Source organism: Hyaena hyaena, unplaced genomic scaffold, assembly GCF_003009895.1.
Source record: "Hyaena hyaena isolate Hyena2069 unplaced genomic scaffold, ASM300989v1 scaffold_149, whole genome shotgun sequence".
Classification (NCBI taxonomy): domain Eukaryota; kingdom Metazoa; phylum Chordata; class Mammalia; order Carnivora; family Hyaenidae; genus Hyaena; species Hyaena hyaena.
Genome location: NW_024080781.1, coordinates 1,577,296 through 1,603,874, shown reverse-complemented (window position 1 = coordinate 1,603,874; position 26,579 = coordinate 1,577,296). Strand labels below are relative to the sequence as shown.

At 39.0% G+C, this 26,579-nt stretch overlaps 1 pseudogene; it reads left to right on the top strand.

Moving 5' to 3' along the window:
• The first annotated feature begins 2,829 nt into the window (after nucleotides 1-2,829).
• On the top strand, nucleotides 2,830-26,073 carry LOC120236209 (annotated as a pseudogene).
• The last annotated feature ends 506 nt before the right edge of the window (nucleotides 26,074-26,579 follow it).

The following is a 26,579-nucleotide window of genomic DNA, read 5'->3' as shown; positions in this document are numbered from 1 at the left end:
ATCTGGCCTTAAAGTGATTGTATAACTGCCATTCAAGGAAATCTTTTTTTTCCCCATATTTTATTTTATTTTATTTATTTATTTTTTAAATGTTTTATTTATTTCTAGGAGAGAGAGAGAGAGACAGCGTGAGCAGGGGAGGGTCAGAGAGAGGGAGTCACGGACTGAAACAGGCTCCAGGCTCTGAGCTGGAAGTCAGCACAGAGCCCGATGCGGGGCTCGAACCCACGAACCGTGAGATCATGACCTAAGCGAAAGTCGGACGCTTAACCGACTAAGCCACCCAGGCGCCCCTTTTTTTTCCATATTTTAAATACATTTTTTATTTAGAAGTATTTTCATTTTATTGTCTTCTAAAATACTTTGAGGGATAAAAATGTTTATTTGGATAAATGATATTGTTCCCCAAAAGGGGCTGTGGTTTTTATGTATTTTGCTTGCTTGATGGTAACAAGTCCCACTGAGTAGTTTTATAAGAATTTACATGACATTGGGCAAGTCTAACCAATGTATACATCTACTCCAACCCAAACTACCAACGATTCTGAGCCTTTTCTTTGGCAAATTTTATCTTTTAGATTCAAGTCTCTGAGGACTAGATTATACTAAATTTTGATCCTTCTCTGAGATAGACCATGGGGATTATAATAGTGATTTTGAAATAGTTTTGATAATTCTGATACTGTCTGCTTTATGGTCATAGAGTTGCTGTGTGTGATTTTTGACTAACTTGATAAATAAAATCCAAATGCCTTTTCTGCAGTTAATAAAGTGTGATACAACAAAAATATTTACTGTGCACTATGCCAGCAACTAAATTAACCAGTAATAATTGTTTTCATGGCACCAATCAACAGCTGAGAAAAAAACCCCACAGGTCATTATATTTATCAAAATTAACTATAGTTTCTCCTCACCCTCCTGTATACCACTCTTGATCATGCTGCATTACACACACACACACACACACACGGACACGGCGGAGGGCGGGGGCGGTGCGGGGAGGAAAGCAAATTCTTCTCAATGTTTGTTTCTCTGGAAGCAATCTTACAAACTTTTAAGTATTTTGTATTGGTGAGATAGCAAATGTCTTACTGCTATTCCCAGCCTGTAATTTACTCTTGAGACTCCTGATGCCATCCTTCATAGAATCATCCCTGTCATGTTGTAGATGGCAACAGAAGGTCACTCCCTTCCGGTAGTGACTTACTCTCTGAATCATTCAGAGAATAGGTACCGAATGCACACATACTTTGAGAAAATGTTTGCAAATAGGCCACCTAAAGCCGGGGAAGAAACCATGACCTAATTCTGCCAGCTTCCCTCCACAGAAAACGTAAACCCTTCTCAGAGGATAGTGCAGCTCTCACAGAGGCTAAGTCCTCAACTTTCAGCCAGGCAATGAACAACTTCCTGAAGAGCTGGCATCGCCAACATTGAGCCCCAGTCCTCTGGACAATGCCCTCAGTGTCTAGGGGTGGCCTTCATTGGGCAGCATGGGTGACAGAGACCCTGTCCACAGAGTACTGCTTATTGATGCTCGTTAACATGATCACAGCAAAAGGCAGCTGATAAAACCTTTCCCTGGAGTTGACACTGTTGCTTAGGACAGAGTATCAGGGAGAAAGGTATTTGGGGGAAAGTAACTGTTGACAGAATGAGAGGACTCATTAGTGATGACCTGAGGAGTCGTCTAGGGAGGGCTCCCAGAGATATGTGTCACCACAATACATTAGATCCCATAGTTTTGGACCAACCTGGGTTCTACAGGCTGACTCTGAATTCCTTTTATCTAGGAAATGATTTCTGGTAGCCCTAGAAGGAGTAAAAGATGAGCCCTATTATGCCGTGAAAGTAAATGGGGGCAGAGTAGCTGTAACTACAATGGATCTTGTCCCTAAGCTCATCATAAAATTGTTTACTCTTAATTGTACGTGTATCACATGCATGCATGTGTGACACTGTCCTTTTCTGGCATGGAAATCATAGGGCTCAACCTCAAGCCCGGTGGAGATGTACATGAGGGGGAAAATCCAACTTTGTTCCTATGTTGAAATAATCAGTCAAGTCACTCAAAATGGAAGATGGGTCCTCTGTAGACACAACCCTAAAATAACACCCTCAGTCAGCCAATATAGAGATGAAAATTAAACTTAGACTTCCTGACACTCCACTCTTGTTCTCTCCCCACTGGATCCCTCCCAGTTCACTGAGAAATCATTAGGTTTACACTAAAAGCCAATTCTCCTCGAAGCCTGACAAATTTATAGCTTCTCAAAACATGGATGCCAAAGCAGAAGTTATCAATTATTTTCGAGGTGTCTAACTTTTAGCTGGGAATACATTGATATAGATATGTGATGGCATCTGTAATTCCAGCCGGTCCTCATGGGAATATCCACAGACGCTTTTTTGGAGCCCTCTCTAAGATAATAAAACAGGCTCTGGTCAGACACACTGTACCTCATACAGCATAACAGCTTTCGACATAAATCTGGAACATGATTTACATTTGAAAGCACCAGATCAATATTTGAGGAGGGATTATTTTTTATCAACTTGGCTCTAATTCTCTGAAATATAAAGTTATTTTTTAAATGTCAAGACCAACTACACCCACACTGGCACAAAATGGCTTTGTCAAAAAAGTTGAAAAAAATTAAACGTAAATTTTGTGTTGACATAATCCAGGTTAAGTCTAAGAAAGAAAAATACTTACTTTTGTAAAATGAGAGGCTATTTTATCACTCAGAGAATGTCACATCAATTGTAAAGCCATCAGCCCCAAGGTTTGGTGGTGATTGCTTCATATTTACTGTTAGTCCGGCAATGGGGATGGTACTTTTACAGTCTTTGGACAGACTAGTGAGTGTGACATTTAAAGTGTTGATTTTTGCAGCACTTATGTTAATTGTTGTAATTTTCCTGATGAACCACCATTCTGGTTTCCTGATGCAGCCAAGATAGTTTTACATTTTCTATGCAGGGCCTCTTTGCCATTTGGTCTGTGTAGTGTCAGCTTCGAGTGCTACTGAAAGCAGACAAAATTGCAAGCAAATTGCATCAGATTGCCAACATTGTGAAAAGGTAAATTGCTTGCAAATCTATTTAAACCACTGCCCTATTTTCATCAGCTTCAGTACTTGGTATTCATGATTGCTTAATTGGCGACCTTTCCTATTGTGTAGTGCTTTATGGTGTAATGGAAAGCGATCTTTACCAAACCAATTACCCTTTTTTTCTCAGCACTACATTATTGCTGTGATTGCAACTGCCAGTCCTTTGTAAATGAACTTTCTGATTTCAATGATGTTTTTAAAATGTAAGATAGAAAAAAGTGGCATTCATATTGTGCGATGTTCTATTTTGAAGCCTCTTTGTAGCCACTATTGTCTGGGAAAATGGACTGAAGGGTTACACAGTACCTACAAATATCCATGTAACTATTATTAATATTATTATAATGTCCTCCTTTGTACTGCGGCTCAATTAGGAAAGGATAGGAGAAATATTTTGTCACCCTGTCAAGTGTACAGGAAGTGCATTTGAGGCTTCTTTTTTGACACATACATTATCTCTAGTAGTAAGACAAGATTCTTTTTAAGGAGTGGTGATGAAGATACAAAAATCAATTAAAATAAAACTCACGTTACTGGTATTATGGTCACTCACCATTTCAAAAGGAGCCTTAAATGACTCAAATATTAAGAGTGGGCATAAAAGCTTAATTTTATAAGAGAGAGTTGTGAGTGAGCTGAGAAATAGTGAATTTTTAAGATCTCAGGTTCTGCATACAGATGCCAAAACACAGAAAAACATGACCATTCTGCACATTCAAAGCTTAAAATATGTACCATACAGATATGTAGGCTGAACTAAGATAGTTCATGCAACAGAACCAAGAGAGTCTCTTTTTAAAATTCTCTTACAAAACAGTCTATAAAATTAGCACCCACATGAATTCTCATAAAGATGGGGCATAGAACTGTAGTGAATCCTGTTTACGTATTTTTATGTGATTTAGAAAATTATATCATTACTCACAAGGGTACGTGCAGAAAGGGAGCTACACATAATTTAGTCGTTCCCTAATACAGTAAGTGGAAATGGATGCATCGTTCTACCCCCTACAGTTAGAAACTCTATTGTATGAGGGACATTTTGCAAAGATTTCTTGTACTCTCTTCTCTCATTTAATTAGGAAAAAAATGGAGTTCAGACAAGGCTTGCCAATGATGATCAGGTGATTGTTGATTTTAGTACCTTTGATGTGATGTAATGATTTATTTACAGCACAGCATCTCATTCTTTGAAAGCAACGAAATGTGTTTATTATCTGCTGCTTCTGAAAGTGTTCATAACAACCAATTTCACCGGGATATTGAGGTCTAATACAGTTCTTTTTATATCAGCAGCATATATTTTTTGGAATAATTAGACCCCAATTCAGTTTCCTAACTTTAAATGTGGTCATATATTTATAGATGAGAGAGTGACGTTTGCTTGGGTGTTTAATTGGTTAAACCACAGGATTTGAAAATGAGTGTCCCATTAATTGGGATTGGGCCCTAGAAAAACTCTCACCTTGTGAAGGGACTTCGTTAAATAACTTTTGTGGAAGACTTTTAGGACAATTTTATTTTTGTTGGATGGGGGGCATTGGATGTTTATGAAGGGGAAAAACTCATGGGTTAGCACAGACTGCAGTCGTTGCTGTCAACATTACCATCAGAGGTTGGTTGTGAACTGTCACTCACCTCATTCACCTTTCTTGACCAGTACTGAGTCCCAGGATGGGGAAATGGGTAATAATTAAAACAGCTAAGGTAGCCCGGACTTATGAGGTGCCAGGTACTATGCTAATCACTTGAACTGACTCATCTAATTTATTCCTCTGAATAGTCCTATTCGGAAGGTGCTATTATTATTCCCATTTTATAGATGAAGTAACGGAAGCTGAGGAGACTTAGAGGCTGACACAAGGGCATGTGGTGAATGTGTGATGCATCTGGGTGATGCATCTGGGATGCATCCCAGCCAGAACCTGGGCATTCTGGCTCTGGAGACGGTGTTCTATTCATTTCCCAGCGTCTACTTTTTCTTTCCTGAACTATGGAAGGAACACTGGTTGGCTGGCAGATGCTTTACATAGAATCTAAATATTTGATTTTCCAGAATATTTTAAATAGTTATTGAGGAAATAAATGGAGTGTGCCTAGTAGTCCTTGACCTGTTCACTCTTTCATCTCTTTGTATGTGATTTGGATCTGGCATTTATATTCATGTTTTACATGCAAAACTCTAAGAAACTCAGATGTTCAAATTCAACTTCTCCTTGCAGAAGGAAGAATTCTTATGAATTCCATTGCTTATACACTGCAACTATTTCTCTGTCTCTCTCTCTCTCTCTCTTTTTTTCCCCCTCCTTCCTTTGGAAAGACTCCTGAACACTGGAAGTACAGTAAATATTCATTTAGTCCATCTCATCCCTCTGTTCAATAATATACTCGAGCATTTGTTGTTGGAGTTTGTTGATGGTTGGAACCATGTCATTCTAGTCCAAAGCTCTTTCAAAGTAATTGCAGTAAGAATAATGAACAGATTTCTTCCTGTAATGGGTAGGGTGGGGGGTGGGGATGGGGGCGTGGCTGCACTAAGGTTGGGGAAATAGGAGTTGTTGGTTCCACTTCAAGTGACCTGCAAGTAAATTACTGCACCAATGCAACGTTCCTGGAGATTGTACGTGAGATGTGTGACACTGATTTAAGCAAAACCTAGATGTTTTCTTGCTTTATATCCCAATCCTTACTCTGCTATGGTCAGTCAGTGGACATTTATGCATATTCCCTAATCCTTCAAGTGGCAGTTAGCCACATGTTCTATCCCTGAGGCTTTATATATAAAGCTCAGTAACCAAAATATGGGAAGAGTTGGGAAAAAAACAAGATGGAGAATACCTTATAGTCCCCTTTATACAGACTCATATACCAATGTCTGGATTTGCTGCAAAGATTAATACAGAGTTTGGGGCATGGGGGGGGTGGAGTATCAGCTTAGAAAAGGATCATTTATTTCAGAACTTATGATATCTTTATTTAGTAAATATCCTGAATAGATGTAATATGTTCATTCACTTATGAACAAAAATAGGGTATTTAAAGGTTTCAGGCTGCCCACAGTTCTAGAAACCTACCTCTTGTGGCTGCTGCCTTTCCTTGCACTCCTGCAGGGTGTAAACCTGTAGAGAGTCATTCATTCTCTGTCATCACATGCTCCTTATAATTAACACCATCCATTTTCTGCAAACAGGAATAAGGTATAAACTAGATTGACCATGCAGGTACTAACTGACCCATCATAGATAGTAAGTTTTGATTTTTTTAAATAACTTGTATGAAGCAGTTTGCTTTTACCACTGATAATATTGCTGCTAAGGATGCAGAAGTTCTCTGAGCTCACTTGACCTTCATTCCTTCTCTATAAGGAGATAAACTGTGAAACATGGCCATAAAAAAATAGCTCACATCTCTTACTTCCAATTAATGAATGACTTTCCACTGTGGTTTACCTCCAAATGGTTATACAATTTAAGAACAGATGGAAATAGTATGCCATTGAGAAGACTTAACAAAATGTGTGGAATAGGATCAACAATTCTGAGATAGGAATGCCTGGGTGGCTCATTTGGTTAAGCTTCTGACTCTTGATGTCACTTCAGGTCATGATCTCATGGTTTGTGAGATCGATTACCACATTGGGCTCTGTACTGACAGCATGGAGCCTGCTTTGGATTGTTTCTCTCTCCTTCTCTCTCTGCCCCTCCCCTGCTCTGTTGCATGTGATGTGTGCACAATCATGGACCCTCTGTAAATAAATAAATAAATAAATAAATAAGTAAATAAACTTTAAAAAACCCATTTCTGAGATAAATAGTTTTTTGGCTCTGTTCGTTTCAGGGAGAATGTAACTATTTGATATGCTAGTAATGATAATAAGCAATGTGTAATATTTATTTAGTTAGGCTTTATTATGAGCCAGGTACTCCACTAAGTATTTGTCATTATTAATCCATTTAAGAGTCCCAATAACTGTATGAGGTAGATACCGTTATCACCCCCATTTAATAAATGAGAAATCTGAGGTTCAGAGATTAAGTAAATTAAAAAAAAATTTAAATGTTTTTTATTTATTTCTGAGAGAGAGAGAGAGACAGCATGGGCAGGGGAGGGTCAGAGAGAGAGGGAGGCACAGAATCCAAAGAGGCTCCAGCACAGAGCCTGTTGTGGGGCTCGAACCCACGAACCATGAGATCATGACCTGAGCCGTAGTCACACACTTAACTGACTGAGCCACCCAGGCACTCCAAGATTAAGTAAAAATTTTAAACCAGATGATTTGTAAGCGGTGGATCTGGGATTCTAACGTCTATAGTCTGAAAGTTATTACTGTTTTCCCATTGAAAAAGGAGGAGGAGGAGGAAGAAGAGGGAAGGAGGTAGACAGTGAAGGAGAGAAGGAAGGAAAGAAAAGGGAAGAGAAGGGAAAGACCAAATGCCTGGTCATGCACAACAGGATTTAGAACTCTCCATAGGTTTCTTCTTCTTCTTTTTTTTTTTATAATTATTTTTTGGGGCTTCTGGGCGGCTCAGTTGGTTAAGTGTCCAACTTCAGCTCAGGTCATGATCTGACAGTTCAGAGCCTGGAGTCTGCTTCAAATTCTGTGTCTTCCTCTCTCTTTGCTCCTTCCCTGCTCATACTCACTTGCTCTCTCTCTCTCTCAAAAATAAATAAACATTAAAATTTTTTTAATTATTTATTTTTAAAAGTAGTCTCTATGTCCAACATGGGGCTCAAACTCAAGACTCTGAGACCAAGAGTTGCATGCTCTTCTCACTGTGCCAGCCAGGCAGCCCAGAATTCCCCATAGGTTTCTGTGAGATCACTTCTTACACAAGTATATCCCTGCCTGGTAATCAGTATAATTCTGGTATTTACTTTTTTTTTTTTTTTAGTTTACTCTTAATCCGTAAAGGGTTCCTTACATTTCAACTTCTGGGTGGCAAACATTATTGCCAATCACATAATCGAGTGGTAGATGGCACAGTCATCTATCTCAATGTAAGCAAATTTCCACCCAACAAGAGCCTACTGATGGAGACCCATATATAGAAATACTCCTTTCTCTCTCTTAAGGTATATTTCTCAAGAGTTCATCCTAAATTAGCTGAGCAGCAGGGAAAGAAAAGGCTAGACTCAGGAGGGAGAATGGTGTTAACATCTAGGGAGATGGATCCTAAAAAATTTAACCTGCTACTTCTGCGTAAATCCCAAATGACACAGATGCCCATTCTATCTAACATGTACCGTACAAGAAAATCTTGAAGGAGAGATATGTTTGACATGGCTTCTACTCATGTTTAGCTATTTGGGAAGCCATTCCAAAACCAAAATGCTGAAATACTTTTCTTACATCAAAAAATGTCTTTGAGCCAGAGTGATGATTTCTCAGCAAGGAGACTCTCTAAATCCTGGAGGCCTAGCTGGAGGAATCCAGTCAGTCATTCAGTTAACATGTGCTGACAACTTACTGTGAGTCCAGCCCTGTGGGGACACATAGTGAGAGTCACAGCTCCTCTCTAACAGCCTCATAGCCTGGTGGCATGCATTGAGGTCAGCTACAACAAAGTGTTCTTTTAGAATGTAACATTAAAATTATTTTCTTTTAATTAAGTTCATGTAAGAACAAACCATGTTTAAATGGAAGTGGAAAAAAGCAAAACATTGTAGACCCAAGAACAGAATTTTGCATTAAATGGAAACTTGCTTTACTTACAATAGTCCATTATAAAAAGTGTGCCAATATATTTAATATGTCAAATTTCATATGCCAATACTTATTTCTACTTGCTTAAATAGATACAAGGGAAATTTCAGAATAATGATTTGTAGAAGAATATAGTTAATTTGGCTTTGGTCCCTAAATTGCATTTTGACGTTCAATGAATATCCTAAAATTTCAATTAGTCTGTGTTTTAAAATATTTGCCATTTAGAATAATATTTCTAAAATAAAAGATTGAGACTTCTTACTCATGAGATCCTTCTAAGATAAAGACCTGATTGCTTTCATCATTTTAGGATGAAATGATCTTATTTTGGTTTGTTTATTAATGTGAGATAGACTTTTCATAGCATTCTTTCTAAGCAACATCATATTTAATCTTCATGAAGTGTGAAGTTTTCACAGATTTCCTGGAATTTTTTTTACAAAACGTCTATTTTAGGGATATCTTACCAACTTAGGGCATTTTAATGAGCAACTCACTATTTGAACAGAGCAATTTTGAGGCAAACTTGGTAGCCAGGCGTGCTGAACATGGCTGTGTCTGGAACCCTGAGCACCGCATAACTCATGGGTCTGGCTACCATGAGATTGAGCATGAAATTTCACATCAAAGACCTCCATGCCTGAGCAGCAGAGAGGCAAGGGGGGTGGTGTGGCCAGGGCAAACGAGAGTGCTCGAAGCAGGCTGAGTTCTCCCTCGTGTGCTAGGAGAGGAGCTGGAGCTTCTGTGGGCAAGGGACTTGTAGTCTCTACTCACCCTGAAAATAACTAACTCCGGTGGTCAGAGCTGCGATAATAGAGGAGTGGTTCTTGAACCACCAGTGGCAGAAACCCACAGTACCTTGTGAAAGGCAGCCCGTACCTCGAGGCAGGGCCAGCTTTAGGGGCATGCTAACTGTGTGGTCACATGAGGTCCAGTGCCTATAGGGACTCCATGCTTGGCTAAATTTCTGCACTCCTGTTCTGAAAGTAAGTAATTTTTGACAGGAAGCTCCTTATTTTCATTATGTAGCTGATTCAGGAGGTTTATTTTAAATTAAGGACATCTCATTCGAAGAAAGCCATTGACAACATCCAGGATGGAGAAAGGTCTGGAAATTATCACAGGGTGACCAACTGAAGAAATGAGGAATGGTTAACTGGCAGTCATAATAAGAATAACAACAACATGATCAAAAGATGATATTTTATGGTTATCTTGATCTAAGAGAACTAGAAGTGATTGCCTGGGGAAGGAATGAGAGGTCTGTGGCTCTGGTATTGGAGTCTTCATCTTAGAGTAGTGGTAAAGGGTTCCTATATATCAGTGGTATTAGAACCTTTCTAACCATGACCCACAGCAAGAAACACACTTTATTCATGACCTTATATGTACAAATACACACACACGCATGTACTTGTACATATATATGTATCTGTATATGTATTTTTATGTATGTGTGTATGTATATATGTTTTTGACACATTTACGTATAGGTTTTATAAAATAATTCTTAGTCTTATCCTACACAGTATGCATTCTGATATTTACTGTCCTATTCACTTTCATTTTAAAAGACAAGTGTGGTGGTTGCCACCCACTAAATCAATTTCTTGACCAACTAATGATCACAATCCACAGGTTGAAAAACTCTGTTATGTAGCATGGGGGGTTACATTAGATAATTCGACATTTTTCTAGCTCTAAGATTATAATTTTTGAAAGCTAAACATTGCAAGTTACTCCACAGGCAGCTGAGTATATGCCTAAGCAACTGAAGAGCAAAGTACAAAAAGCCCTACATTAATTCTTCAGAGGCCTGGGTCCAAACCTTTGGTGTGCTATTACTTCAACACCTTCAACAAGTCTATTACTGTCTTTCTCAATAGCCCTATCTGAAAGATAAAAGTTGTTTTTTTTTTAATCTAGAGAGTTTCTTCTTTTTTCTAACAAATAGCAAAGTACTGTCATCCCCTAAATAAAGTTAAAAGTGGAATTGCGGGAGCACCTAGGTGGCTCAGTCAGTTAAGTGTCTGACTCTGGATTTCAGCTCAGGTCATGATCTCATGGTTCCTGACCTCCAGCCTGGCCTCAGGCTCTGCACTGAAAGCACACCACCTACTTGGGATTCTCTCTCTCTCCTTGTCTTTCTACCCCTCCCCAACTTGTGCTGCGTGCACTCCCCCTTTCTCTCTCTAAAGATAAATAAATAAACTTTAAAAAAAAAAAGTGGAATTGCAATGTTAGTGTCTGAGGTGAATGATCAGAGTTTTCAGACTCTGCTCATCACTTTCCACCCCTCCCACATTTCCCACCCACAGAGAGGTCAGCCTTCAGTGAACAGAGCTGGAACAGTGCTCAATTCAGCCGAATCTTACTTTGATCTGGGGACTGCTGGTGAGCAATGGGGATCAGGAATGAAACCAGACACTCCATGTGTTTCTCATTTTTTTCTCTTAGTTCGGTGTTCTACTCTGAGTTTTCCTTGTCAGAATGAGGCTATGTCTGTCCAGCTCCCTGCTCTATCCTCAGCACTCAGCATAATGCCTGGTACACAACTGGTGCTCAGTACCTATTTGTTGAATGAATGAGTCACTTTAAAAACTTGACCAAAGTAAAAAGTGTGTGTGGAGAGATTTATGAAAATTCTCAAATTATTAGTAGATGCAGGTTTTAAGGCTTAAGGTTCATGACTCTTCAGGTTGATTTTAGTAATATGCATTTTTGTAGTGAAATTGGACTCTGTTATCTTCATTTTATAGGTAAGAATACCAGCACCCTATGAAATTCAGTGTCTTCTTGGAAGTGACCTAGCTCTTTGCAGGGAAGAGTTGTGATCCATAGTTATTGGATTTCTTATCTGTTTATTGGTGAGCTCTAGAAAGAATCTCTATGAGGACAGCCTTGTGTCCAGTAACTGGGGTCCATCTGAGTTCATGACTTTGTAGAGCCCTTTCAAACATTGGTATTTTGTTGAGCGGTCTAATTGATAAAAAGAAACTTGCACTGTGCCAATCACTTGCCTCTCTGGGCTTACCCATTTCATTCCTGAATATGACAGTCTCACAGTTAGTAGCAATTTGTTTTATAATATAGTGGCATGATGGAAAGCAGACAGGAAAGAAATAAAGTCATATGGATTTTTTTTCCCCTTAATGGAATTACTAAGAAAAAATGGTGCTTTGGTTGGGTGAGTCTTTATCATACCAAGTGAGCTCTTCAAAATGTTATGTCCTATTTGTATCACTAACTATGTTTTTAAGATGACAAGAGATGAATGAAATATAAAGCTTATGGTTATACAGGGTACTCATCTTCATGCACAACTTCAACGTTAATGTAACCTTTAAAATGTAACCTTTAAAAAGGGCGGTAGTTATGAGCTACATGACCCATATCAAAATGGAACTGCCTGTCAAGCCTTGCTCACTTGATGCATGAAAGTTCTATATTTTCTTTCATAGGCATATGTTACAGTATCTTTATGTTGGCCTGCAGAGCATGCCAATGTAGAATCTCCATAATTGTAAATCCTGGGCCAAAGGTATAACTGCTGGTGTGTATCTTTTTAGATGGCTTGAAACACCCAATACTACTTTGCAGTAATTTCATCCTTAAAATGAAATCAGAACATCCTCTCAACTAACATGTACATCTTCAGACTAAGTTTGAGCATCCTTATTATTCTCTTTTAATATAACTTAAGATCATGTAGAACGTACAGAGAACCTATGTACATTTGGGGGGTATATTTTACCTGACTTAGTGCATATACTGTATAAAAGCCAGTTAACTATTTTTGGCATGGTAAACAGTGTTTCCTATCACAAACCCCCAAATAAAAGTTTCTCAGGACACGCAAACACGAGAGTAGCAAAATACTCCAAATGAGGTGGGTCAGAGAAAAAGCCATTTGTACTATTAGATAAAATGTCTTAGTATTATAAATTTGCCAGTTTCCAGCCATTTTTGGCCTACAAAAATGCCAAATTTATATAGTTCAATCTAGGAATCTAAGCACCTATTACTTGCTCTGCCATTAGGATCTCTCAAGAAAGTTAGGGCTGCCCTGCACAGGAGGAAAACAAGGAGTCAAAAAGTTCTTAATGGGTTTTACTCTCCCTTCATAGGAAGCGTAAATACTCCAAAAGATACTTAGTGCATCAGTTTTTCATTGCTTTAGTTATTCTTGAAGAAAAGGTGGAGAGAGTCCCCTGAGAAAATTACCAATATTTTCTTTTATCAAATATTTTCCTTTCTAGAAATGTGCACTTGAGAAGTAATGAAGATTATGGGCAAAACTTACTCTGATGTTAATAGTTTATCATACCAAAAACTTGAAATATAGCCTACAAGACCAACAATAGGACTTTGGCTAAATAAAATACAGCCCTTCCATAATAAAAAAATAAAAGAATATGTTTATCAAGTAGAAAAGGTGTTAATGAAAAAGTATTTACTTAAAAAAAAAAAAAGGATGCAAAGCACCTGGGTGACTTGGTGAAGTGTCTGACTCTTGATTTCGGCTCAGGTCGTGATGAGGTTCCTGAGACAGAGCCCCCCTGTCGGGCTCTAGTCTGAGAGCATGGAGCCTGCTTGGTATTCTCTCTCTCTCCTCTCTTTCTGCCCTCCGTGGCTTATTTATTAAATAAAAGTTTATTAAATAAATAAGCTTAAAAACATTTTTTTAACTTTTAAAAAGGATGCAAAAGAGCTTTATATTATTTTTCTCATTAAGAACAGAAATACAGATCTATTTAAACATACAGGAACATAATATATAAAAAGACCAGAGTTGTATACACCTTGTCAGTGATTATTTCTGGGTGTAATGTTAAAATTACGGAGGCTTTAGATCCTTAGTTTCTTTTTCTGTATTTTCTACAATGAATATATACTGATAGTATGGTAGGAGAAAAATAGCATAATAAAGTAAGTTAGAGTTTATCACTTCACTCATTCTTTTAAAAATATCTGATTTATAAAATAAGGCAATTCTCAAGTATTTGCATCATGGGCAATCATCGGGACAAGTAAAATGTAATGGAACAGGGGCACCTGGGTGGCGCAGTCAGTTGAGCGTCTGACTTCGGCTCAGGTCATGATCTCATGGTTCGTGGGTTTGAGCCCTGCGTCGGGCTCTGTACTGACAGCCAGCTCAGAGCCTGGAGGCTGTTTCAGATTCTGTGTCTCCCTCTTTCTCTGACCCTCCCCTGCTCACGCTGTCTCTCTCTCAGCAATAAAAAAAAAAATCAAATGGAACAGTATTCACGTGGGAGTTTCCTTCCAAGTTCCAGGAGAGTCTGTTCACCAAGAGAACAAGTGGCAAGAGGGGTAGAGAGTTGGAACAGAAACCTCTGGGAAGGGATTTACAGCAAAGTAGTGAAGTTAAACAATTTCCTACATCCCCTGTGCTTTTTAAATCCACCCATTTTGGGTTGTTTACCTTATACCAGTGAGTAGCAATTAAGTTACTAAGGAAGGCATACAAACTTAATTGGTAAACAGGAGGCATTTTACAAGAGAGAAAACGGAGTGGGGTTAGTTGAAATTAATTTAGGAGATATTTCAGAAGCATTATTTTTTTCTGTTCTCTCTTGCCACAGACAGAATGCTTTAAATAGTCGAGGGGAAACTAAAATAGTAGAACGTCATTCTGAAGAGACAATATATAGATCAGATTGATAAAGTCATGATTTAATAAGATGAATGAACATAATAGGACAAATGAATGGAAACAGAATTTTATGGGAAGGGTAATGACCAAATGGAAATATCTCTTAGGATGAGAATAAAAACAGGCTCCAGCAGCTGACTCAAATTGACAACACATGTAGTTATCAATATGTATTGGTAGTTGAATTTTTAAAAAGAACGAATGAATTAATATAACTTTATCTCATCACCTAATGGACCAGATCCTTACCATTTATATGCCGTACCACTGAGTTAAACTAAGGATGATTACATGGTACACAGCAAAACATTATTAAATTTTGTGATTGGGGGACAAGTTATGTTTATTTTAGCACTGACAATTTCTCTGTTCCATAGTTTTTTCTCCTTTGCAGCCCCATAATATTTAACCCCAAAGTTAAAAAAAATTAAACTTGGCATATATACAGTTTATAAGTATAGAAGATAAAACTAGAATCCGTAAAGTTAGGATGAAGAAGAAACTATCAAACATCCATTATTTCAGAGTATTCACCACGAACTATGCAGTTCTCAATAGTGCAGTGTTAATTGATTCTAACAAAGGAAATGTTCCTTAATATTCGTCATGAGGTTGGATGAGGAAAAAAAGAGTCACTCCTTACCAGGTGGTTGGGAAAATAAAAACATCTATGTATTCCTTTTACACAAATGCAAAGTTAAGAAGTCAAATAAGTACTGGCCTTCCTTTGCTTGTCTATCTGTGCCTTGTCCAATATCACTATTTCTGGAGCATATAATTTATTTTGTATCCACAGCAGCCTAAGTATGGGTGAAGGTGGCCATGAAAGCAAAAACCAGTTCTCATCCTCCAGATGCATCCATGTCAAAGCATGTGTCAAAATTTCATTCTTTTTGAAGGCTGAATAATATTCCATTTTACTCTTTTTTTTTTTTTTCCATTTTACTCTTATACTTCATTGTGCTTGTCCAGTCATCGATTGGAGGATACTGGGATTGTTTCCATGTTTTAGCTACTATAAATACTGGTGCTATGAGCATAGATATATAAACATCTCTTTGGGTCTCCCTGCTTTCAATTCTTTAAAAAAAATTTTTTTTAATCTTTTATTTATTTCTGAGAGAGAGAGAGAGAGGCAGCATGAGCAGGGGAGGGTCAGAGAGAGGGAGATACAGAATCCTGAGCAGCCTTCAGGCTCTGAGCTAGCTGTCAGCACAGAGCCCAATGGTAGGCTCAAACCCACGACGTGAGATCATGACCTGAGCTGAAGTCAGATGCTTAACCGACTGAGCCACCCAGGTGCCCACCCTGCTTTCAGTTCTTTAGAGTACATGCCCAGAAGTGGAATTGCCTTATTACGTGGTAATTCACTTTTCAATTTTTTTGAGCAGACGCCATACTGTTTTCCACAGTGAATGCACCATTTTATATTCCACCCACAGTGTGCAAGTGTTTCAGTTTCCCTGCATCCTTGTCAACACTTGTGATTTTCTGGTTTTTGAGAGTAGCCATCTTAATGGGTATGAAGTAGAATCTCACGATGCTAAGTGAAAATAAGCCAGGAGCACACACACAAAACCAAATGCTGTATGACTCCACCTAGACAAGGTACTTAGAATAGTCAAAATCATACAAACAGAAAATAGAATGGTAGTTGCCAGAAGCTGATGAGTGCGGCAAATGGGCAGTCATGTTTTTAATGGGTATAGAGCTTCAGTTTTGCAAGATGAAAAGAATTTCTTTTCTTTTTTAAATGTTTATTTATTTTTGATTGAGAGAGTATGTGTAAGTGGGGGAGGGTCAGAGAGAAAGGGGGACAGAGGATCTGCAGCGGGCTCCAGGCTGACAGCAGAGAACTCATGTGGGACTCGAACTCACGAACAGTGAGACCATGACCTATGACCTAAGCCAAAGTGGGATGCTCAACCGACTGAGCCACCCAGGCACCCCAAAAAGAGTTTTGTGGGTGGATGGTGGTGATGGTTAGTGCAGCAATGTGAATATACCTAACAGTACTGAATTGCATAGGTAGATGGGAAGTTTTATGTTTTTTACCACAACTATAAAATGAATAAATGAAGGTAAGGATACCACCAAGGTAAAATGTATACCAAGGAGGGTATAAATATGCTCCTATATAAGAAGAGACTGAAGTAAAGTGGATAAGTTACATGCCTGAGAGTTACATCATAGCAAAAGTACCAGTTACCTAGCCATCTCTTTGGAATGATAACATAAATTAACATTTGGTTTTCAGAAACTGAACACTTGTAGAAGAAAGACTGGGTCTTTGTGCCTCACAAATCTAAATATAATAGATATCCATATTGTGCCATCCATTGTATTAACATTAGTTTTATTCCAAATGATAGTAGACATCGAGCTATATAGTTTTACATTTGGTATGTGTACAATTACATTATTCAGATCTTTTACGTTAATAAAAAGTAAAATAACTAAAAATTCATAATGGAATTAATAGTTGTTTTAGAAAACAGAAGCATTCATTCAATAAATGTTTATTGACTCTATACCATTTGTTAAGTGAGGGCAGTTATTATTTCTTAGTTTCAGGTTTAAACCAAACTTCAAAATATAAAATCCACTAGTTCAATTGGTTTTTGAAATAAGAATGAATTTGGAAAACAAGTCTCTTGATTTCAACTTCACTTTCCTCACTGGTGTCATGTGGCTTACCCTTACTTACCTATAGTTTGAAAGTTTACAGACCACTTTTACTGTATGATATTCTCAGTCACCTATCGATGATAGAGTTTGAAGTTCTCAAATTACCCGGGAACTAAATCCAAGTTCACTTACATCTAGGGAGAATTATTTGTAATATTCTAGAGAACAAGAGAAGTGAGTATCTCTGCTACAAAGAAACTCCTATTCCAAGCTTTGCTTTCACAGACCCTTGTTGACACTAAGTGAATGCTGTTGCCCTTTTTGTGTTTTTTTGGCCTAGAAAAGGGGCTGGGAACAGGGGTAGGTCATATAATAAAGACAGTCTGCATGAAGAGTTGGAAACACAGTACTAGACTGGGGCACAGAGAGTGGAAACAGAAAAACATGGTACACTTTTCAGAATTCCCAGTCAGATGAAAAATGTAAAATAGCACACCTGAGTAAATCCAGAAAAAAAAAAGATAAAAATTTAGAAAGACAAAAGGTTGGTAGGGCTATTTCTGAACACTCTCGTGTAGGGAAACCTTTTAACGTTTCTACTACAGTGTCCTTGGTATCTCATCTTATTGTCAAAGTCCCATGTTAAATGCCACGTTCACATGTTTGTACTGATATGCAGAAACCAGCTGTCTTTCTTGCCTTTCAGAAGTGATCCACATTGAGACTGTCAGTGTCTTGTCTTCTAGAATATGTCCTCTCTGGAGAATCTCCAGTCCTCTGTAGCAGGATCTTTGCTGGGTTTTCCAATGTTGGGGCGTGGGGAGGCAAAGAACAGCATTGGGTGTGCCCTGACATTTTTAATTACCCCATTCATTTTCTTTTTTTTAAGTTTATTTATTTATTTTGAGAAAGAGAGAGGGAGAATACAAGTGGAGGAGGTGCAGAGAAAGAAGGAGAGAGAGAATCTCAAGCAGGCTCAGCACCATCAGCACAGAGCCCGATGTGGGGCTCGAACTCATGAACTGCAAGATCATGACCTGAATAGGAGCCAAGAGTCAGACCCTTAACCAACTGAGCCACCCAGGAGCTCCTACCCCATTCATTTCCTTTGGGTCTCACTTGTCATGACTCAGCATCCTCACTTTTTAGACCATGATATAACACCTTTGATATGTATGAAAATGAATCTGAATCATCATGTAGCGTTATGTTTATAGCAGGATATTTAGATATACCTGGAAGGATACCAACTGGGTATCAGAATTTTCATCTTAAGAACATGATTTGAAACAGTTTGAGAGACCTGCTTTGAACATGATTTGAAGCTGTTTGACCATATTACAATATTCGGGTCTAGATCGTTTTTCTGTTATGCTAGTTATGAAATCCTTTTTCACATTTGACAACAGGGATCTGGCAACTGGGACATCATTTTAAGCACGTAATGCATTAACTAACTTGGTCCTCACAACAAGCCTGAAGAGTAGGTGCTAGTATTATTGCCATTTTATACGGGATGTCACCCTGGCATAGCGAAGCTAAGTAATTTGTCCAGAGTCAAACCATGAAGAAGAAGCAGAGCCAAGCACTGAATCGTTATGGTTCCAGAGTCTGGGCACTCAGCCACTGCCCTGCTTCACTGCCCGCAGACATTATGGATCTGGTACCTAGAACTAGCACAACGAAATTAGTCACAGAGAGAAATGGGCATTTATAAAATTTTGAGCAGAAGAAACGAATGTGCCCTGATAGAGAAAAAGCATTAAGGGGACATATAAATGTAGCAACCGCCCTGCAGGTGGGAGCTTGGCCATCACTTGCCTGAACTATCACAGCTTTGCCTAAAGGACCCATCCAGCTTCGACACTTTTGCATTCTGGGAAACAGTCATCTTAAGTTACAGCTAGACAACTTTCCTGTGTGTGTGTGTGTGTGTGTGTGTGTGTGTGTGTGTGTGTGCGCGCGCGATCCCTCTTTCTGTGATCCCTCTTTCTGTAGGTCTCCCTAAGTACTTACTGTTGCAGGACCTTGGCTCACATTTTCATACCTCCATACTTCTCTTTGCTCTTGTCGTTCACACCAGAAAGGACACCTTTCCTCCCCATTCCTCCAGGCCACCCTGGAGGAAATTTCCTCCTAATCCTTCTAGGTGCAAATGAAATGGTATTTTCTCTTGTATTTTTTTTTTTTTTCTTGAAAGCCCCTTTCTTTTGGAGGCAGTTTTGATTCCTCTCAACTGTGTTTCTATAGCACTGCACACATTTATGGAACACTTAGCATAGTGAATTAAGATAATTGTTGACCTGTCCCTTTTTCCCACTACATCAGCCTAGGAAAGTGGCCATAACTTTTTCATTTGTATCCTCAGGGTCTATCAGAGCCTGGCACCGAGGAGGTTTTCACTAAGTAGTTTTAAATGACATTTGCTGCTATTGGGTATTTATTATCTCCTGGCAAAATAAAATTTCATAGTCCAAATGTGGGTAGTTTATAGCAAAAAGCAAAACAAAACAAAAACTCTATCCTTGAAATACCTGGAGTCTTAATACAATGGTGTTTTCTTTTATAGGAAATTAGAGAAGTCTTTTGTAGACTTACGTTCTTAACACTTTAAATATTTCTAAGATCGATGTGTTTGACTGGGTAGATTTTTTTTTTTACAAAGATAACTTTAAGAATCAAATTCTAGGGGTGCCTGGGTGGCTTAGTCGGTTAAGCGTCCGACTTTCACTCAGGTCATGATCTCGCAGTTTGTGGGTTCGAGCCCCACGTCGGGCTCTGTGCTGACTGCCAGCTCAGAGCCTGGGGCCTGTTTCAGTCTGTGACTCCCTCTCTCTCTGACCCTCCCCTGTTCACGCTGTCTCTCTCTCTCCTAGAAATAAATAAAACATTAAAAAAAAATCAAATTCCAAAAATTGTGACATTGCTTCCTATAAGAGAGAATAACTATGTTACTCTTCCATGTATGTTTTAAAGTTAGGTTTTTTTAAATTATTTCTTTAAATGTTTATTTATTTTTGAGTGAGAAAGAGACAGAGTGGGAGCCAGGAAGGGGCAGAGACAGAGGGAGACACAGAATTCAAAACAGGCTCCAGGCTGTGAGCTTTCAACACAGAGCCCTATGCGGGGCTCGAACCCTCTAATGGTGAGATCATGACCTGAGCCGAAGTCAGATGCTCAACTGACTGAGCCACCCAGGTGCCCCTACGGTTACTTTTAATTTTTTTTGTAATATGGGCAAATGCCTCCATCAGTGATTTAACAGAAGTCTCCCAAAATGCTCCAAACCACTTTCTTTGCTAAAATGGATATTCTAATACCTAAATGGGTTCATTTCCTTCCAGATAGTAACATAGAGCAAACTTGTCTCAATACATGGCAACTAGTTGTAAGGGGAATGTATCACTGGACTTTTCCATGGGTTTGTTCAGTGTCTGCCTCTGTGGGAGGTTGAGATATTGAGAACCTTGCATAGAGGCAGGTCTCTCGTCCATCCAGCCAGGGCTTTCCCTGGAGCTGAGCTTGTTGGCACACACAGCCCCATTCTAGTCAGACCCCCACACAGAATGTATTTCCCCCCAGCAATTGTTTTCCTGTTTTTCCTCTATCCCTGTTGAGCGAATGCCTCCCAGAATAATTCTCCCCGCGCGCACACTGTGAGCCAGAGCCTCTGGTGGGCTTGGAAGGGGAAGCTCCCTAGACTTTCCCTCCTGTGTGTCAAGTCAGTGTGCAGCCCCAGTTACAAGATAAATGGTGGTGTGGAAACGAGTCAGCTTAGCCAACAACTGCCTGAGCGCCACAGTCAGTGTCTTTTCTGTAATTATTGCATTTAATACAGCTAGTTACGTGCACAAAAGAGCTTCCGGATACAGCAATTTCCACTGGGGGCTGTTTAGGAATGTACAGGCCCATCATTTAGCCCTGATATTGTTGGGTTGTCAGAATTGATCATAGCTCTTGACGGAACACCTCTAGCTTTTTTTTTTTTATGGAGTGCCTCAGAGTGACATTTCACATTGTTTAAGTAGGAGTGATCTGTTAGTTTATATTTTATCTAAAACTGCAGATCAGATGACCTCCCTCAGGGCCTAAATGCATGAATCCTTTTCGCATGTTATAATTAATAGTGGAGCTGGGAGAGAAATTCATAACAAGGGGCCGAAGAGCTGGGCAGAGCAACTTGTCAAAAAGAAGGAAATTCCACTACAGATTAGCTTATTTTTAAGCATGTCAAGCTCTACATACAAACATGATCTATTGCTTCCTTGTAATGTCTGTTTGGGCCCACATGCTCGGGGCGGTGTCAGAGACTGCTGTAAATTTTGTCTGAGTCAGGGCAATTCTGATTGATCTCTGAGTGTAAAATCGATAAGAAGACACTGTCATTTTCTTAAAGGATGAGCTAGAAAAGGAAAATAAATTAAGACTCCACTGAATGTCTATCTCCAGTGCTCATTAATTCAGTGTGGTCTGTACTTTGTTAATGTTATGGCCACAGCTTTAATCTTCCAGGTGCTCTTCCTGTGGCTACTTGCCCAGGTCCTTTCTTATGTTATGTATATTTCATCTGAATGGGGGTGTGGGGGGGCAATAAAATGGCTGCCCTCTTTTCTCCCTTAGCTTCTGCTTAATCCACTTTATTATTTTGGAGAAATACATCACCATGGATACTGATTAACTTTAAAATGGACAGAGCCATTCTCTCTCCCTCTCTCCCTCTCTCTGTCTCTCTCTCTTTCCCTCTCTTTCATCAGGAGGTAGACTCATTTGTCTTGAAAAGTTTGGGCAAATAATAACTACCAAGCATTTTGCCTTACATAATAAACTCTGTGAAGATTAATTCTCTTCATTCTGTCCCTTTTTTTCTCTCCCCTTGCTTTCTCCCCCTCTTTTCTCTCTCTTCCTCCCCTCCCCCTCCCCCTCCATCTCTCTCTCTCTCTCTCTCTCTCTCTTTCTTAAGGCTCTTTTGTGGACATTTTAAAATCATCTTTGTAGACTTCCTCAGTTTTAAAACTTCTTGCACATCAAGAGTTTTCCCACAGTGTTTTGAGAAACGATAGGTCTTCTGAGTATCCTAATGAACACACACACGCAGAACTGAAGAATCAGAGGTTTCATGGTTGTTGTGTTTGCCATCATAGACTCCCAAATGAGTCCCATCTTGTAGGATGTGCATTTGTCTCCTCATGAAGAGTGAAGGAGATGACAAGGCAGGTGGGACATCTCCTCACCCTTATTTGTAGTCTGCATTAAATATCAACATACTTATATTTTATGTTTCCTTCTGCTATAGAAGCAGAATATCTCATTTTGTCTGTAGCTCTGTCTTTGGCTTCTATGAATGGAGGTGGTAAATCCAGTGTTTTTAGACGTTGCTCATTTCTGACATGTTCTGAATACCTTGCACATGAGTTATACACTGCAGTTACACGTCCAATAATTGTTCATGGAAACCCATGAATAGAAGACGGCTTCCAGAAACTTTTTGTTTGTGAAAACCTATGTAGACTATATAGAATTTTATTAGGTTCCTCAAAATATGCAGAGTCCAAAAAGAAGGGAGAGGTGGTTGAAAAAAATCTCGCTCTATTTGCTTCAAAAGGCATTAAATTCATATTCATGAAGGGTGTTTGCTTTCTTTAACAAAGCACAGCACATGCCAATTAATTATTTCTCAGGAAAAGGTCACTTAGGGGACTAACTCTGTATCTCCCGTCTTCCCAATTGAGCATACTAAATGAATAGATTTGCACATTTAATCTACAAGTGACACATATTTGGCCTTGGAATTATTTGTCTTATTCATCTTCTTTTAAACATTAGTTTTTATTTATTATGGAGACCATGATACAGTGAGATAACATCTTGAAATTTGTAAATAACACTTAATTATTTTAGGATTAAATTTGAGAAAAAACTACCCACTGAGATACTGTATTTTCCTTGTACACCCCTCTCACAATCAGTATGACACGGTTATAATTCTTGACAAGGGCTGATGGACACAGGATAATGACTGTCAGTGATCACTTGTATTTTTTTCCTTTTGTTTCTTAGACCTGTATACTCAAGACATTTTCTTGAAAGAGATAAGAAGTTTGATGAGACAATTAAATGGCTGTTTTGTATCTCTCTGGAAGCCCATCATTTGCCAAGGGCACTGCTACTCATGTATTTATTCACTCAGGCGTACTGTGTGCCCAGCACTCTAGCTTAGGTGTTTAAAAACCGAAGGAGTGAGTGGGAAGTGCTTTAAGCCTGTTTTCCCACATACAGTGGAGATCATAACTCCGTATCAGGGTTACTATGAGGATTACATGGAAAAGAAAAGTATATATAACAACTAAAACATAGTGGGGTTTTCTAATAATGAGAGTTTCTTCCTTCACTGGTTGGTTGGTGGCCTTGCACAAATCATTTATTGAAGAAGCCTTCATCTCGCATCTATAAAAATGAGATAATTCTTACCATGCAGAGTTGCTGTGAAGACGGGTATTAATGCATTTTTGTGGCAGCACCTGGTGCATATCACGCACTCAAGTAGTATTACAAGCATAACTTGCTTCATTGCGCTTCACTTTATCGTACTTCGCACATGTTGTATTTTGATAAATTGAAGGTTTGTGGCAACCTGTGTCAGGCAATTCTCTTGGCACCATTTTTTCAACAGCATTTTCTAATTTTGTTTCGCTTCATCACATTTTGGTAATTCTTGCTATATGTCATACTTTTTATTTATTTATTTTTTTGTTATGTTGATCTGTGATCAGTGATCTTCGATGTTACTGTTATAATTTTTGGGGGGTGCCATGACCTGCACTCTCATAAGATGATGAATTTAATTACTAAGTGTTGCATGTGCTCTGACTGTTGCATTCATCAACCATTCCAGGGCTCTCTCCCTCTTCTCTGACTTCCCTGTTACCTGAGACATAGCAATATTGACATTAGGCCACTTAATAGCTCTATAGTGTACTCTAAGTATTCAAGTGAAAAGAAAAATCGCATATATCTCACTTTAAATCAAAAGCTAGAAATGATTACACTTAACAAAGAAGCCATGTTGAAAGCAGAGAAAAGCCAAAAGATAGGCCTCTTGTGCCAAACACTTATGAATGCCAAGTTGTCAATGCAAAGAAAATGAAGAAAATGTTCTTAAAGGAAATCAGAAGTACTATTCCACTGAATACACACATGATAAGATAGTGAAACAGATTTATTGCTGGATGGAGAAAGTTTTAGTGGTCTGCACAACAGATCAAATCAACCACAACTTTCCCTGAAACCAAAGCCTTACCTAGAGCAAAGCCCTAACTCCCTTCAATTCTTTGGAGAACGAGAGAGGCAAGGAAACTGCAAGGAAGTTTGAAGCTAGTGAAGGTTGGTTCATGAGGCTTAAGGAAAGAGGCCGTCTCCGTGACATAAAAGTGCAAGATGGAAGCAGCAAGGACTGATGTAGAAGCTGCAGTAAGTTGTCCAAATATCTAGTTAAGACAATTAATGATGGTGCCTCACTAAACAACAGATTTTCAGTATAGATGAAATAACCTTCTACTGGGAAAAGGTGCCAGACAGCTGGAGAGAGAGTCAATGCCTGGCTTCATAAGTCAAGCCTCCTATTAGGGACCTAATGCAGCTGGTGACTTGAGGTTGAAGCGAATGTTCATTTACCCGTCCAAAAACCCTAGGGCCCTTAAGAATTATACTACACACTCTGCCTGTGCTCTAAAAATGGAAAACCAAAGCCTGCCTGATGGTACTATCTGTTTACAACATGGTTGGTTTACTGAATATTTTAAGCTTACTTTTGAGACCCACTGCTCAGTAGAAAAAGATTCTTTTTAAGATTTGACTGTACATTGGGGTGCCTGGGTGGCTCAGTTTATTGAGTGTCTGACTTAGGCTCTGATCATAGTCTCGCGGTTCATGAGTTCATGCCCTGAGTCAGGCTCTGTGCTGAAAACTCAGAGCCCAGAGCCTGCTTCAGTTTCTGTGTCTTCCTCTCACTATGCTCCTCCCCTGCTCACACCCTGTCTCTCTCTCAAGAATATATAAAGATTAAAAGAATTAAAAACAAAAAAAGATATGACTGCTCATTGACAACGCACCTGGTCACCCCTGCACTCTGATGGAAATGTACAATGAGATGAATGTTGTTTTCTTGGCTGTTAATACATCTATTCTCCAGCCCATGGATCAAGGAGTAATTTTGACTTCCAAGTCTTATTACTCAAGAAACACATTTCATTAAGCTATAGCTGTCATAGATAGTGATTCTCTGATGGATCTGGGCAAAGTAAATGGAAAATCTTCTGGAAGTCACCATCCTAGATGCCATTAAGAACATTTATGATTCATGGGATGTCAAGATATCACTGTGAATAGGAGTTTGGAAGAAGTTGATTCTAATCTTCATGGATGATTTGGAGGGGTTCAAGACTTCAGTAAAGGAAGTGACTGCAGATGCGGTAGAAACAGCAAGAGAACTAGAACCAGGTGTGGAGCCTGAAGATGAAACTGAATTGCTGCAATCTCATGATAAAACTTGAATGGATAAGGAGTTCTTTCTTATGGATGAGCCCAGAAAGGGGTTTCTTGAGATGGAATTTAGTCCTAGTGAGGATGCTGTGAAGATTGTTGAAATGACTACAAAAGATTTAGAGTATTACAGAAACTTAGCAGCAGCAGGGTTTGAGAAGATTGATTCCAACTTTGAAAGAAGTTTTACTGTGGGCAAAATGCTGTCAAACAGCATCATGTGCTGCCAAGAAATCATTCATAGAAGGAAAAATCCATCAATGTGGCAGGCACACTTCATTGTTGTCTTGTTTGAAGAAATTGCCACAGTCATGCCAACTGTTAGTAACCACTACCTTGGTCAGGAACCACCAACATCCAGGCAGGATATCCTACCAGCAAAGAGGTTATGACTCACCGAAAGCTGAGATGATGGTTAGTACTTTTTAGAAACGAAGTGCTTTTTAATTAAGGTATGTACATTATTTTTTTAAACTTTATTTTTAAAAATTTTTTAATGTTTATTCATTTTCACAAGAGAAATAGAACACAAGTTGGGGAGGAGCAGAGACAGAGAGGGAGACCACAGAATCTGAAACAGGCTCCAGGCTCTGAGCTGTCAACACAGAGCTTGCTGCAGGGCTTGGACTCAGGAACAGTGAGATCATGACCTGAGTTGAAGTCGGACACTCAACTGACTGAGCCACACAGGCACCCCTGTACATTGCTTTTTTAGACATAATGCTATTGCATACTTAACAGAATTTTTAATAGCTTTTAAATGCACTGCAAAACCAAAGAATTCATTTGACCTACTTTAGTGTGATATTTACTTGATTGCAGTCATCTGGAACTTAACCCACAGCATCTCTGTGGTATGCCTGTATTTAGTGCCTTTCCTGTTTTTGATTGGGTCCAAAAAGTCTATAGAACA